The 13,619-nt window shown below is 39.6% G+C and overlaps 1 pseudogene; it reads left to right on the top strand.

The window, feature by feature from the left end:
- Positions 1-11,213: 11,213 nt before the first annotated feature.
- On the top strand, positions 11,214-11,904 carry LOC103742167 (annotated as a pseudogene).
- The last annotated feature ends 1,715 nt before the right edge of the window (positions 11,905-13,619 follow it).

Below are 13,619 nucleotides of genomic sequence, written 5' to 3'. Positions count from 1 at the left end.
TGTTATACTAAGTGAAGTAACACAGACTCAGAAATATAATTGACATATGTTCTCCCTCATATGTGGATCCTAGGATCAGACTCTGATAAATAATTATGCAAACAGACATAACTGCAGGAACCAGGACAAGGGTAAGGAAACAGTGAGGTAAAGGAAAAGAAATAACCTGAAGGAGAAGAATAGTAGGTAACAGGCCTTAATAAGGGAGATATCGATAAAAATTGGATTAGTTTAAGGGAGGGGGGAGGGAAGGGCAGATGAGGAACCTAGGGGATAAGGAGAAAGAAGAAGCTCAACAGAGGTAGGATTATAGGAGCAAGGGTATTAGTAAGGAAGAAAGGGGGGGAAGTGCAGGCACCTTAAGTGGGAAAACCATGATAGAGTGGGGAGACGATACAAGAGAGAAACAATGCCTAGCTAGTCACGAAAACCAGAGGGAACCATATTATTCCTACAATCTACTGACAAATTATACATAACAGATCAAGAAATATATCTCTAGATAAGGTTTATTTGAGACCAACTGGTCATTACCCAAGATTTATCTGCAAGACACACAGTAATTAAAAATGCCAGAATGGTGGAACTAACCTTCTTGGATGTTTAACAGACATACCTTGAGATCTATATTAATTGGGTCAGAGGGATACAAAGGACACTTTTTGCTCCTTGCCCTCCCAGGTCGATTAGTTCCCAGGGACTATGAGCATCTCGCAAAACGTCCTGTAATGGTGGTGGGTCATCTGACTTCCTAATCAAGGAGGCCAAGGAGACCCCACCAGACGGACTTGAACCGGTGTCCAGTCTCTAAAGAGGAGGGTCAACACGGAGGAATCATTTCCTCCATGCTTCCAAGAGAAGCCAACAATGGTCGAGCAGGACCTTTGACTTATCTTCACATAGATGGAACTGGTAAAAGAAAGGAGCCAGGGGCTCCTCCCAAATCCATGGTACCCCTGAGGAACAGATCCTCAAACGACCTCAAGAGTAAAAACAAATCAGTTTATCTGGTCCAATTGTATGTCCTTAAACACCCAAAAGGGAAGTATAACCAAAGATTAAAGGGGCCAATATAATTTCATAAGAGCATAGATATATAAATAATATTTACTTGACAAATAGCAAAGCCAGACAGGCGATACCTTCAGTCGAGGTGTTGGCCAGGATAGATAAAGCCTCTTCCAGACAGTAACACAACATACTACAGGAAAAATGAACAGCAGACCCCAACTCTATCCAAAGGAATACTGACAATGGATTGCATAGATGAGGAACAGCTGATCCTCCTGGAACAGGGACCTCTGGCTGACTAGATTTACCAGAAGGGCAGATAAGGGGGAATGGATGGGGGTGCTGACAGCACAGTGGACAGTGGCAGGGATGGCAGAGTATGGAGGCTCTAGTGGGAGAGGAAGGCTGTCTATCTGACGAGTTTGTATTCATGCTCAGATGCCGAGGAGCTCAGAAGGTGGGCGACTGTGATCAGTGATAGTCATGTATATAGAGATTAGAAATGGAGGTGAAAACATCTCAATGTCAATTGCCTTGAAATGAATTTTTCTGTACGAAACTGTGTGTTTTGACAACGAAGTGGAGATCTTTTTTAAACGTTGGAACCTCATTTAATTTTATGTCTTATAGAGTTTATAATGAGTAAAAGATTATATAAGGGTAATAATTCATCTGTAAACCTAGAAATGTACAGCCAATTTTGAAAGAGATGTACCCTAGCTCAGAAAAATGTTATTGAATAAGTTAATGCTGTTGTAATGAAATGCTTCCTCTAATTAAAAAAAATATAAAAAAATTGTAAAGATAGAATGTAATGCACTGAAAATAAAATGTCAGTGTCCTTAGAAAAATTAATATTTTAATTTATGTGTATGAATATTTTGCCTGCACATATATGTGTTCACCACATGTGTGCAGTGTCCAAAGAGGCTAGAAGAGGACATCAGATCCCCTGGAACTGGAGTTACAGATGGTTGTTAGCTGCCATTTGTGTGCTGGGAACCAAACCTGAGTCCTGTGTAAGAGCAGCTGGTGCGCCTAACTGTTGAGCCATCTTTCCAGCTTTTGAATGCCAAAGACTTTTATTAACTGTATAGAAAAAAATATTTGTTTTATAAATTAGAGACCTGGCAGTCATATTGAACTTTGGATCTCTAGTCATCACTAATTTACTGTAACATGTCTTTTTATGTGATGCAGTTAAGTACACAATCTTACTTACAGTGTACTTACCAAAAAAGTAAATTTTAATCATCATGAGATGACAAACAAAACCTCAATAGGAAGCTAGAACATGAGGATCTTGAGTTCAAGGTGGATTGGGCTGTATAGTAAGTTCCAGCCGGGCTGGACTATATAGTGGGACTCTGTCTCAAGAAAACAAGGCTAGGCATATAGGTCTGTGGTAGAGTAGAGAGGTCCTACTCTATCACCACAAAAAGAAATAAATAATAATGTTAAAAAGAAAAAGGATGTTGCCAAAGAAACTCGATTGCATTCTGTTTGAATTGAAAACTGTGGGTATTTTGAGCATTGAGGAACTTTTAAAATGAACTATATATTAGGTGATATTGATGACTGGTGTTAGGTTTCCTAGCTGCGGCAATGGGACTATAATTGGAAGAGAGGAGAATGCTCTTGTTCTTAGGAGATGAAGGTTGAAGGTCTTTGAGGTGAAATATCATTAGTGCTTCAACTTATTTTCAAATAATCTTTGAAAAAATTAAAATGCAACTATATAAATATGTATTTATTAGATGTATCAATTATTGAATCTATGTGATTCATATTGGTACTGAACAGAGTGTTCTTTACTGTTCTGCAGGTTTGAGGTTTTTCTGCATCAAGTGTTTGGGAAAACAGTTCAGAAGAAAAAAGTATTTTGAGTAAAAAATTGTTTACCAAGATACGTTGTTAACTATGATGGTAAGGAAAATAGATGATTCATACAAGCAAAAAGAAAAAAAAAAACTTTACCTCACTTTCTGAACATAATTGAGGGCATACTGAGGAAAAAATATGGGTCTGAAAGCTTAAGAATGCTATCTCACAACAGGAAGTTACTGGCAATCTAATGAAATATCAGAATAGCGACCAATAATCAGTCTGGAGAGTATATAGTGCAAACTACTATTCACTCTGTGATGGCTAGTCCTGGGTGTCACCCTAAATGTGGGTGTTACCTTCTGATTTCAGCCTGTATAAAAAGCCATGGCAGAAGAAAGTGCTTGTTTTTTGCCACTTGCATTCTCTCTTGCTGGTGAGTTCATCTTGTTTACTGTAGACTGAAGACTAGCCTATCTTTTGGAATTTATCAGACCTTCAGTGCTAGATTGGGACTACTGAGACATCCAGACTTATGGACTGAGCGACTACAGATTCTCAGCCTCTCCAGTGTGGTGCAGCCATTGTTGGACTACTTGGACTCTATCCTGTGAGCTAAGGTGATAAATATATAAATACACACACACACACACACACACACACACGTATGTATATATTCATTCTAACAGTTCTGTTTCTTTAGAGAACCCTGATTAATACACACTCAGAAGCTGAGGCAAGCAAATGGAGAGTTCCAGGTAAGCTTTGGCTACATACCAAGAATAAAAAAATATTAAGTAGGGCCTGGTGGCATAGGCCTCTCAACTACTAGGGAGACTGGGGTAGGAAGATTGCCAGTTCAAGGTCTTTCTAGACTACAGAGTGAGTTTGAGACAAGCCTGGGCAAATTATACTCTCTCAAAATAAAACGTCAAAGGCCTGAGAACATACCTCAGTAGTAAAGCATTTGCTTAGCATGTGTGAAGCTCTATATTTAATTCCTAATACCACAGATAAAGAAAAAGGAAAAGAGAAAAAGGAAGGGAGGGAGGGAAGGGAGGGAGGGAAGGAAAGAGAAAGGATGAGGAAAAGAAAAACAAAAAAAGACAATGACATTCAGAACACCCTACTCCAACATATGCACCTTAGCATTTTATTCGAGAAAGCAAAAAGGCTACTACGGGGCAGGAGAGTTGGCTCAGTGGTTAAGAGCACTGGCTGCTCTTGCAGAGGACCCGTGTTAAGTTCCCAGCATCCACATGGAGACTAACAACAGTTAGTAACTCCAGTTCCAGGGCATCCAATGTCCTCTTCAAGCCTCCATGGGCTTTGCATGACACAGGTGCACTTACATACATGCAGGCAAAACGATCATATACATAAAATTTAAAAAATAATCAAAAAATTTTTAAAGGCCACTATGACCTTCCCTTTGCCCCACTCTCCCTTGATATAGGTAGGTCATAAGAACTTTATTTAAGAGGTGCCCTCTAGGGGGCTACACAGATGGCTTAGCAGTTAAAAGCACTTGGTGCTCTTTCAGAGGACCTGAGTTCTGTTCCCAGCACCCACATCAGGTGGCTCACAACCACCTGTAACTCCAATCTTAGGGTAGCTGTCTTCCTCTTCTGGGAACCTGCACATACACGTACACATTCATACACACACACACACACACACACACACACACACACACACATAAATAAATAAAAATAAAATAAAAGTTAAAAAATAAAAACAGAGGTGCCCTCTTAGGAGGGTGGTGTGGCATATAACTTTAATCTCAGCACTTGAGAGACTGAGATAGGAAGATCAAGATTTGAAAGCTAGCTTGGGCTACATAATAAGACCCAACTGAAAGAAAGAAGGAAAGAAATAGAACTCTGGCTTTTCATTTCTCAGAGTACACTGTCATTTCCCTCCCTGCACCGAAGCTGAATATGACTAAATTCTGGTCATTACACATGATTAGAAATTAGACATGACATTTCCTATCATGTGTAAGTATTGAAGTTTTCTTAAACAAACAAATTGTCTCTTCTTCTTTCCTTCCTCCTCTCTGCTGACTGGAATGTGGACAGGAAGGGTAGAATTCCAGATGCTATTGCTGGCTGAGACTAAGAGAGCTAAGGAGGCGGGAGATTCAAATTTATGTTTTTGTAAGTTTCTTTTACATGAATGATACATTTCATTTTGCTTAAGTTATTTTTATTTCAACTTTTCAGTCACAAGTAGTTGAACATAGCCCTACTGATAAAGTTCGTGTGTGTATGTTTTGAGAAAGAGAGAGTTCAAAACTGGCCTTGAATTCAGGGTTCTCCAATCCCAGATTCCTGAGTGCTGGGATTATAGTAATGTACCACCATACCTAGCTAATATACTTCCTTAAATCACTGTGAAACAATAAATGGATGTGTAGTATTGTCCTGTTCAAGAATAATTCCAACAGTTTCTGCCCAGTTCTACCTCACTAAGGACTGAAGTTCTCCTGTTCTGTATTCCATCTTCACCTCTTGGTCAAGGATGGTGATGGAGGAGGTGGAGGAGATTTTCAAGTGTCTAGTGCAAACTGAGTATGATATCTCACACTCAGAATCCCAGCATCTCAGCACTCAGGAGGTAGAGGCAGGAGGATCACCATGAGTTTGAAGCCAGCCTTGGTTACATAGTGAGTTCTAGGGCATTGTGGGATGCAGAGTAAGACCCTGTCTCTATAAATAAGTAAATAAATAACTACATAGATAAATCCATTAAACTAAAAATGTTGTGTATATATGACATTTATGCATACATGCATACATTTCTGATGCTGGAGATGGAATCCAGAGCCTCACATATGCTCAGCAAGGACTCTACCACCAAAACACACACCCAGCCCTAGTCAAATATGAGTGGAAAATGAATGTTTCATAGGTTATAAGTTGCCAGGGGTAAGGGAAGGAAAGCCTGTATTCAAAGTTGCTTTTAGTCATTGTTCTAGTTTGTTTCTTCATTGCTGTGACAAAACACTCTGACCAATACCGATTTGGGGAGGAAAGGTTTATTCAGCTTACATCTTCCAGATTGGGTCACAATTCATCACTGAGGGAGCCTAAGGTAGGAATTCAGGGCAGGAACCTGGAGGCAGGAGCTGGAGCACAGTTCATAGAGGAGCGCTGCTTACTGGCTTGCTCCCCTGATCGTGCTCAGACTGCTTTCTTTTACAAGATAGGCCCACCTGCTCAGGGGTGGCATCACCCACAGTGCGCTGGGCCCTCCCACATCACTCAATAATCAAGAAGATGCTCCACAGACATGGCCACAGGCCACTCCAATGGAGGCAATTCCCCAATTGAGGCTCCCTCAACCCAGGTGTGTCAAGTTGACACTAAGGCTATTGAGCACATTCATCTATTTGGCTATTGTGACAGGAAAAGTTCATTCCCTTCATTCTTCTGTTGTTTCCTTAGAGTATACTTTGTCATTTTTTTCCACTTTGCCTATTCTGTCTTATCTAATCCCTAGGAGAAGAAAAATCTGAATATATGTTGCTGAGAATCTTCATTGGACACGTAAGTTAGAAATACCTTTTGGGGGTGTGTAGTGTGTGTGTGTGTGTGTGTGTGTGTGTGTGTGTGCAACAGTTCGTGTTTTGTGTTTGTATGCATGTGGGTACACATGTGTGCAGGTGCACTTGCATGTTGTGTGTGGAAGCTCCAGTTCAACCTAAATGTTGTTCCGTAGGAGACATCAACATTGTTTTTTGAGGCAGGGACTCTCACTGGAGTCAGGCTTGCTGATTCAGCTAATCTGGTTGGCCAGTGAGCCTGCCTCCCCTTCTCTAGCATTGGGATTATAAGATGTATACACCATTATGCTTGGCTTTTTATGTGAGTCCTGCAAATCAAACACAGATCCTCACATGTACATGGCAAGTACTTTATCAACTGAGCTATTTATCCAGCCCCAGAAGTTTCTTTGAATGTTTCTTTATGTGCTTGTATTTGATCTTCAGGTTAGCCTGCAGGAGTGAAATTGGGCCTTAGTGCATCTGTTACACTAAAGACTAGGCTGAAGAAAACAGAAAACAATAAGAATAACACTTTGAAGTACATCCTACTATATAAGTCCCACTGAGATATAATATATGTGAATCAAATGAAATACTCAGAAACATCTCTCAGATACAAACAGCATAAATGTGCAGGGATGAATTCCTTAACAAATGACAAATAACCTGAATTTAGAATGAAGCACTAAATATATAGTAGTGAAATGAGAGATCTGGTGTCCCAACTGCTCCATGCTTCAAGACTGAGTTTCTAGCCTCAAACCCCAAGAGCAACTGCCCCTTTAAAAGAAGTACTTATGTGCAGGGGCAGAGTATTGAAGGGAGGTAAGGCTTTCCAAGCACATTAACATCAATTCTTTCCCAGACTCACAGTCAGCAATGATATTGAATCAAGCCCTTTGGATAATTTTTTAAATGCTGGCCCTGGCTGTCTGCATCAATAGCCCCTAGAGGGACTATGTCTGACATTTATAAACGTGTTTACTCTTTTCTTCACCTAAACAGACAAGAGTTAGAGTTAGAGAATCCTCTGAATCATGTGGCTCTAGGCAATTTTAAGTCCAGGCTCTTCTTTAAATCATCCCTTGAACTTTCAATATATCAAAACACAATTTGAAAAACAAGGATTTTTTTTAAACCAGGCAGTGCTTTCCTTGAGCAGATAAGCAATTAAGTTCAAATCAGCTTTACTTAAGAGATTGCAGCTCCAGGCATTCATACTGACTGGGACCAGGAAGACAAAGAAAATGGTGAGGTAAACAACAGTTATCCACACAATTTGATCGATATGTAACTTTAGGCACCACAGGATCTTCCTTAAAAGCATCCTCTTACGAAGGCTTGAACTATAAAACAGGTAACTGTCTTTAATTTTCTCAACCTTTTAAAAATAAATGCTATTCAAAAGGGCTCAGGGCATGTGCTGTCCTCCATTTCTCCCTCCTTCCCACTGGTTTTCCATCCTTCTCTGCCATGTTCTGATCTCCTTGGGTTACATCACTTGGCTGTCCCTGACTTTAAATCTGTTTGATTTGAGTACTAGGAGTGAGGGTAAGCAAGGAACTGAAAAGCAGGAGAGAAAGGTTGGATATTTATTCCATAACTATCAACATCTTCTTGCTGCCAGCCCTACCTGCTACTAAACTGAGGTCATGCCCTTTGGCACCTCCCTTTTTCTACAAGTTCTACCATGTTCCACAGCTTCAACTCTCAGCTGGGATTCTTCAACACCATTTTCTCTATACCCACTCAGGCCAAGCAGTTGCTTGTCCCTGGAAGCTTCACCATCTCTGGTCAACCCAGCCCATACCATTTACATATTCATCTATTCTGAAATGTGAAGTAGTACACCAGGTATGATGGCTTGTAATACCATCACTCAATATGCTGATACAGGAGGATTGCCGAGAGTTCCAAGCTACCCTAGGCTACACAGTAAGACCCTGTCTCAAAACAAATCTCGGGTATTTGTTCCATATCACAGGTAGGCAACTATATCAGTAACACCTACTGTGGCAATTGATGAGTGAGACTTTGAAGCTATATCCACTTTATATATTATACTTTTGAATGAGGTCCTGAAAAATATGCCAAAGGTAAACTAGTCCTGTAATCCCAGGCACAGGAGAGGCTGCTAGGAAGACTGAGAGTTTAAGACCAGTTTGTGCTACATAGCAAGACCCTGTCTTCAAAAGATTTTTTTTTTCCAAAATAAGGTTGGGTTTAAAGTATATAAGCTTGCTCAAATTCTAAATTTGCTGATCTGGAGAAAGAGAAACTGCAAGATCATTTCTCTGGAGACAAAAGTTCTTTAGGACCGTTTAGATAGATAAATATGACCAGAAATCAGCTCTCATTCTTTTTCCAGGGATTTTTCATATTTATTTATTGATTGTGTGTGTGCATGCATGCCCATGTATGCATGCATACCACAGTGTGTATGTGTCAGTCAAAGGACATCTTATAGGAGTTGGCTTTCTCCTTCTACCATGTGGGTCCTATGTCTGGAACTCTGCTGGTCAGATTTGGTTGTAAGTACCTTAATCTGCTGAACTGTCTTACTGGTCTTTTTGCTTAGGATTTTTTTTCTTTGACATTTATTTCTCATTATTTTCCATTGCTTTCGTGTTTGGAATGAAAATTTTGAGCTAACAGCTCTAGTCAAAAACATAGAGCACCCAAGCTTTTAGAAGTCCCTCATTTATATCTAGTATATATTAAGATAATTTTATAATTTTATTTTATGTGTATGAGTATTTTGTGTGCATGTATGTAAGTGCATGCATACATGCAATGCCCATCGGGGTCAGAGGAGGGCATCAGATCCCCTGGAACTGGAGTTACAGACAGTTGCTAGCCTCCATATGGGATATGGGCTCCGGGAACCAAACCTGTATCCTCTGCCAAAGGAGCCAGCCCCAAGATAAATTCTTTTTTTTTTTTTTTTTTTTTTGGTTTTTGAGTTCCAGCTGGCCTGGAACTCACTATGTAGACCAGGCTGGCCTTGAATTCATCAAGATCCACCTGCCGCTGCCTCCCGAGTGCTAGGATTCCCCAAGATAAAATTTTAAGAAAAATTTTCCTTACAGAGAAGTAAATGCTAATTTTAAAATATGGTTTAGGGACATTAGAGACAGACCAAGAAGAGAGATTTCCAGATAAAAAAGTAAACAGACCCAAACTCAGATGAGACAGATCCCAGCATAGAACTGGGGAAATGAGAAGGAGGCCCCAACCTTAGCTGAGGAACTATTGGTAGCTGATAACTGCGGGGTGAGAAAGAGTTGGTCTTCTTTAAGGAAGTGACACTAGATAGGCTGGCCACGCTCCAGTGGATGAGCTCACACCAAGGGACATCTGGATATACAAACTTGACTCAATAGGCCTTAACATATATGAAAGAATATATGAAATCTAGTGGGGGGCTATGGAGGTGCAGATTGTATAAGATGCACAAAAGTTCAATAAAAATAGTGGAAAAAAACCCAGAGATGATATGCAAGTAGCAGAGCTGCCAGGCCCTGCTCACATTCCCAATCACATGTGGGCTTTGTTTTGTTTTTTTGTACTGGATTAGAACTCAGGACCTTCTGCATGCTATGAAAGCACCCTATCAATGGGCTACATTCCCCGCCTTCTGATCACATTTCTAGGATTTGATGAAGGGTGGTGGTGGTGGTGGTGGCTAGAAAGGCATAACTACTATTTCCATGCATGTAGTTTGCTATATACGGGGAATTTTCTCAGCACATGCTAGCAAGCCCAGTTTGTAAGTGTGAGGAGGGGCAAGGAGTAGAGGTTATAGTAAGACCACAAATTTTTAGATTAGACCATAGGCTTATTTGATATTTATTAATTTGGTTTTTTATTATTATACTTTTTTATTTTTTAGAAGAAGCGTTTCATTTTTTAATTTATTGATTGATTGCTGGGAATCTATCCCAGGGCCTTATAAATGCCTAGCAAATACTCTGTCACTGAGCCACATCTCTAGACTATAGATTACTCTTAAGGTCAACAGAATTCAGGAGGAACTGTTATGTTGAAAAGAAAAATATATAAGCTGCATATGGTGGTAGCACATGCTTATGATATTGTACTCAGATTGCTAAGGAAAGAGAATCCCCTTGAATTTGAGAGTACCTTGGTCTAGACCCCACCTTAAAAAAATCCTACAAAAGGTAAAAATAGAAATAAATCTTAAATTTTAAAAAAAATCAGGGCTGGAGAGGTGTGGAGGCTGAGTTCAGGGACGAGGAACAGAGGTTTGTGAGGATCTAGGAGATTAAAGAACATTCGTGGAGATGCTGGCAAATGCAGCATGCTTTATTTTTTCTAGGTAAGGGCACTCAGGCCCCTAGGCAGGTAGACACTAGGCAATAGTGCATGTGCTCCTCATCCCAAGGACTTTTCGTAGGAAATCACACAAAGGTGGCTTCTTGCCAAAACTGATTATATAGCAGATCACATCATTGTTTACATTTGGAGTCCCCAGGCATCCATTGTCAGCCATTCTGTGGTTTCTCATAGCCCCATGAATGTCTAACCTTAGCCCATGCTGGAAATCTGTATCAGAGCCATGTTATCTAAGCATAAACAGGCTCTCATAGTCTTGCTTTGCTACAAGAGATGGCTCAATAGTTAAGAGCATTTGTTGCCCTTGCAGAGGACTCAAGTTTGGTTCCCAGCACCTACATTGTGTGACTCACAACCACCTGTAATTCCAACTCCAGGCAATCTTTCACCTCATGGCTCCAACGACACCTGCACTCATATGCGCATACCCATGCACAGACACATAATTGAAAATAAAGACTGGGGCATCAAGATGAGCCTGAATATCTCCTTCCCAGCCACCAGCTGTCAGGTACTCCTTCAAGTAGATAGTGAATGCAAACTTCCTACTTTCTCTGTGAAGCCCAGGGCCATAAAAGTTACTGCTGAGGCTCTGGGTGGAGTGAAATCATTGGTGGAAATGACAAACAAGGCTGTCCCACAAAGTAGAGTGTTTTGACCCATGGCAGAGCATGCCTGCTGTTGATTAAGGGATATTCTTGTTATAGATCAAGGAGCACAGCGGAGAGAAAGTGCAAGTCTGTTTGGGGATACAGCATGGATGCCAATCTGAATGTTTTCAACTTGGTTATTGTAAAAAAAAGAAAATAAAAATATTCCTGTACTGACAGATACCTCTGTACTTTAGCAGTTTGGGCCCAAAAGAGCTAGCAGTTTCTCTAAAGAAGATGTCTGCCAATATGTTGTCAGAAAGCCCTTAAACAAAGAAGGTAAGACGCTCAGCTCTAGTACTCAAGATTCAGCATCTTGTTACACTGTGTGTCCTGCAACACAAATGCTGACGTATTGCTCTGAAGAAACAATACATGAAGAAAAATAAGGAGGCTACAGAATATGCTAAAATTTTGGTCAAAATAATGAAAGAAGCCAAAGGAAAGCTCTAGGAAAAGATTGGCAAGAGATGCATAGTGACACATAACTTTAATCCCAGCACTTGGGAGTCAGAGGCAGGCAGACCTCTGTGAGACTGAGGCCAGCCTGGTCTGCACAAGTTCCAGGCCGGCTGGGGTTACAGGGAAACACTGTCTCAAAAGAACAAAAAAAAAGGTTTTAAAATACCAAACATGGAAAAGAAAAATTATGTATGAATTTTCATTAACTTCTGGCTGAAATTAGCAGGTCTTTTGATGATAAACATAGAAAATAAGCTACTATATAATACTTATAAATTAATCACTAACAAAAATCTCAGGTATTGTCATATTTTATAATAATCCTTTAAAATCCTTTATGATCAACACAGTATTTCAAAATTACTCAAATCCTACTTCTAGACCTTGTTATTTAAGTCACTGATAAAGACTACCCATATTACTGTACTATAAAAATTTTAATACTTCATTGTGTTTCAATGTAATTGGTTTCCTGTGCAATCTTAGATCTTTATTCATTTAGACACATTATTATCCAGACTGTGGCACAGAAATCATTAGGATAATCTGCTTTAAATAACTGGCCCTGACTCACAAATTGTTAATTTTTAAAAGTCTATTGATTTTAGTGGTAATGCCCACTTTAGTCATTACCATTTGAATGACCAGAATAGTGCTTTGGCTTCTGTTGAGTCAGGGAGGGAATAAATTCCTAGAAAGTATCCCTAGAAATACTCCCTAGAAGCAGACAAATCAGTTCTCTATTACTTTTCCTATTGTTATTTTTGAAATTTCATTTTCCCAAACTTAAGGAACAAAGAAAAAACTGCTAAGTTAGTAAGTCAAATTCATTGTTTACTTACAAATACCTCCAGTTTTAATAAAAGAAAAACCACAGGCATCATTTCAACATTTTAACATCATTAAACATCATTAAACCTCATTACTGATGTTAACATTTTTTCAACATTTCAACATTTTAACATCATTAAACATCATAAACTGATGTTAATCAGTTCAACATTTAATCAGAAGTTTTTGCTGCTATATTATCTTTGAGTTCCATGAAGTTACCACTGCAAGCAAGTTTGCAGTGTGTCCTGCAGCACCACTTCCTCTTTGATCTTTTATTAACAACTTAGATTATGTATTTATCTCTTATTTGAATTTTCATGTGGAGACCAGACCATACTAAACCATAATGACTGTAGGAGGACAATATGTCATCCCAATACATGCCTCTTTGGCATAATGACTATATTGAACTGATTTTGGGGGACGGGGCTGTTTTGAGATAGAGTCTCCCTATAAGCTGAGATCAACATGGAACTGACTGTGAGGCCTAGGCTGTCCTTGAATTCTCTATTCTTCTGCCTCGCCTTCTTGAATTCTAGGATTACAGATGTGTGCCAACACTTGAAATTATTGTTTTGAGAAAAGACTACCATAGGAGAAGCTCAGGCAACAGGTTATTTTTGCTCTGATTCCTATTCAGTTTTCTAGACTAAATTAATAATAATCTCCTTATAAAGCTAATTTCAATCAGAAATATTGTGGGGTACCACTTATTCCAAGTGTCTGACTTTCTATGCAATACAATTTCCTTTTCTTCTTCTGTCTCCAAACAATATTCAGGGTCTTTCTACCTTCTCTCATCATTTCTGGTATTCTTTGAGTTTTGTCTCACTTTCTTGGCTGCTTCCCACTTGTATTACGGAAAACACATGCCATTGCCCATGTCAGGACTCTTCGATGGGAGCCGTCATACTGTTTGCACGAAGGTCATT

The sequence above is a fragment of the Nannospalax galili genome, unplaced genomic scaffold (assembly GCF_000622305.1).
Source record: "Nannospalax galili isolate Female #2095 unplaced genomic scaffold, S.galili_v1.0 scaffold270, whole genome shotgun sequence".
Lineage (NCBI taxonomy): Eukaryota > Metazoa > Chordata > Mammalia > Rodentia > Spalacidae > Nannospalax > Nannospalax galili.
The sequence above is the reverse complement of the archived record's forward strand: the minus strand, read 5'-3'. Positions and strand labels throughout refer to the sequence as shown.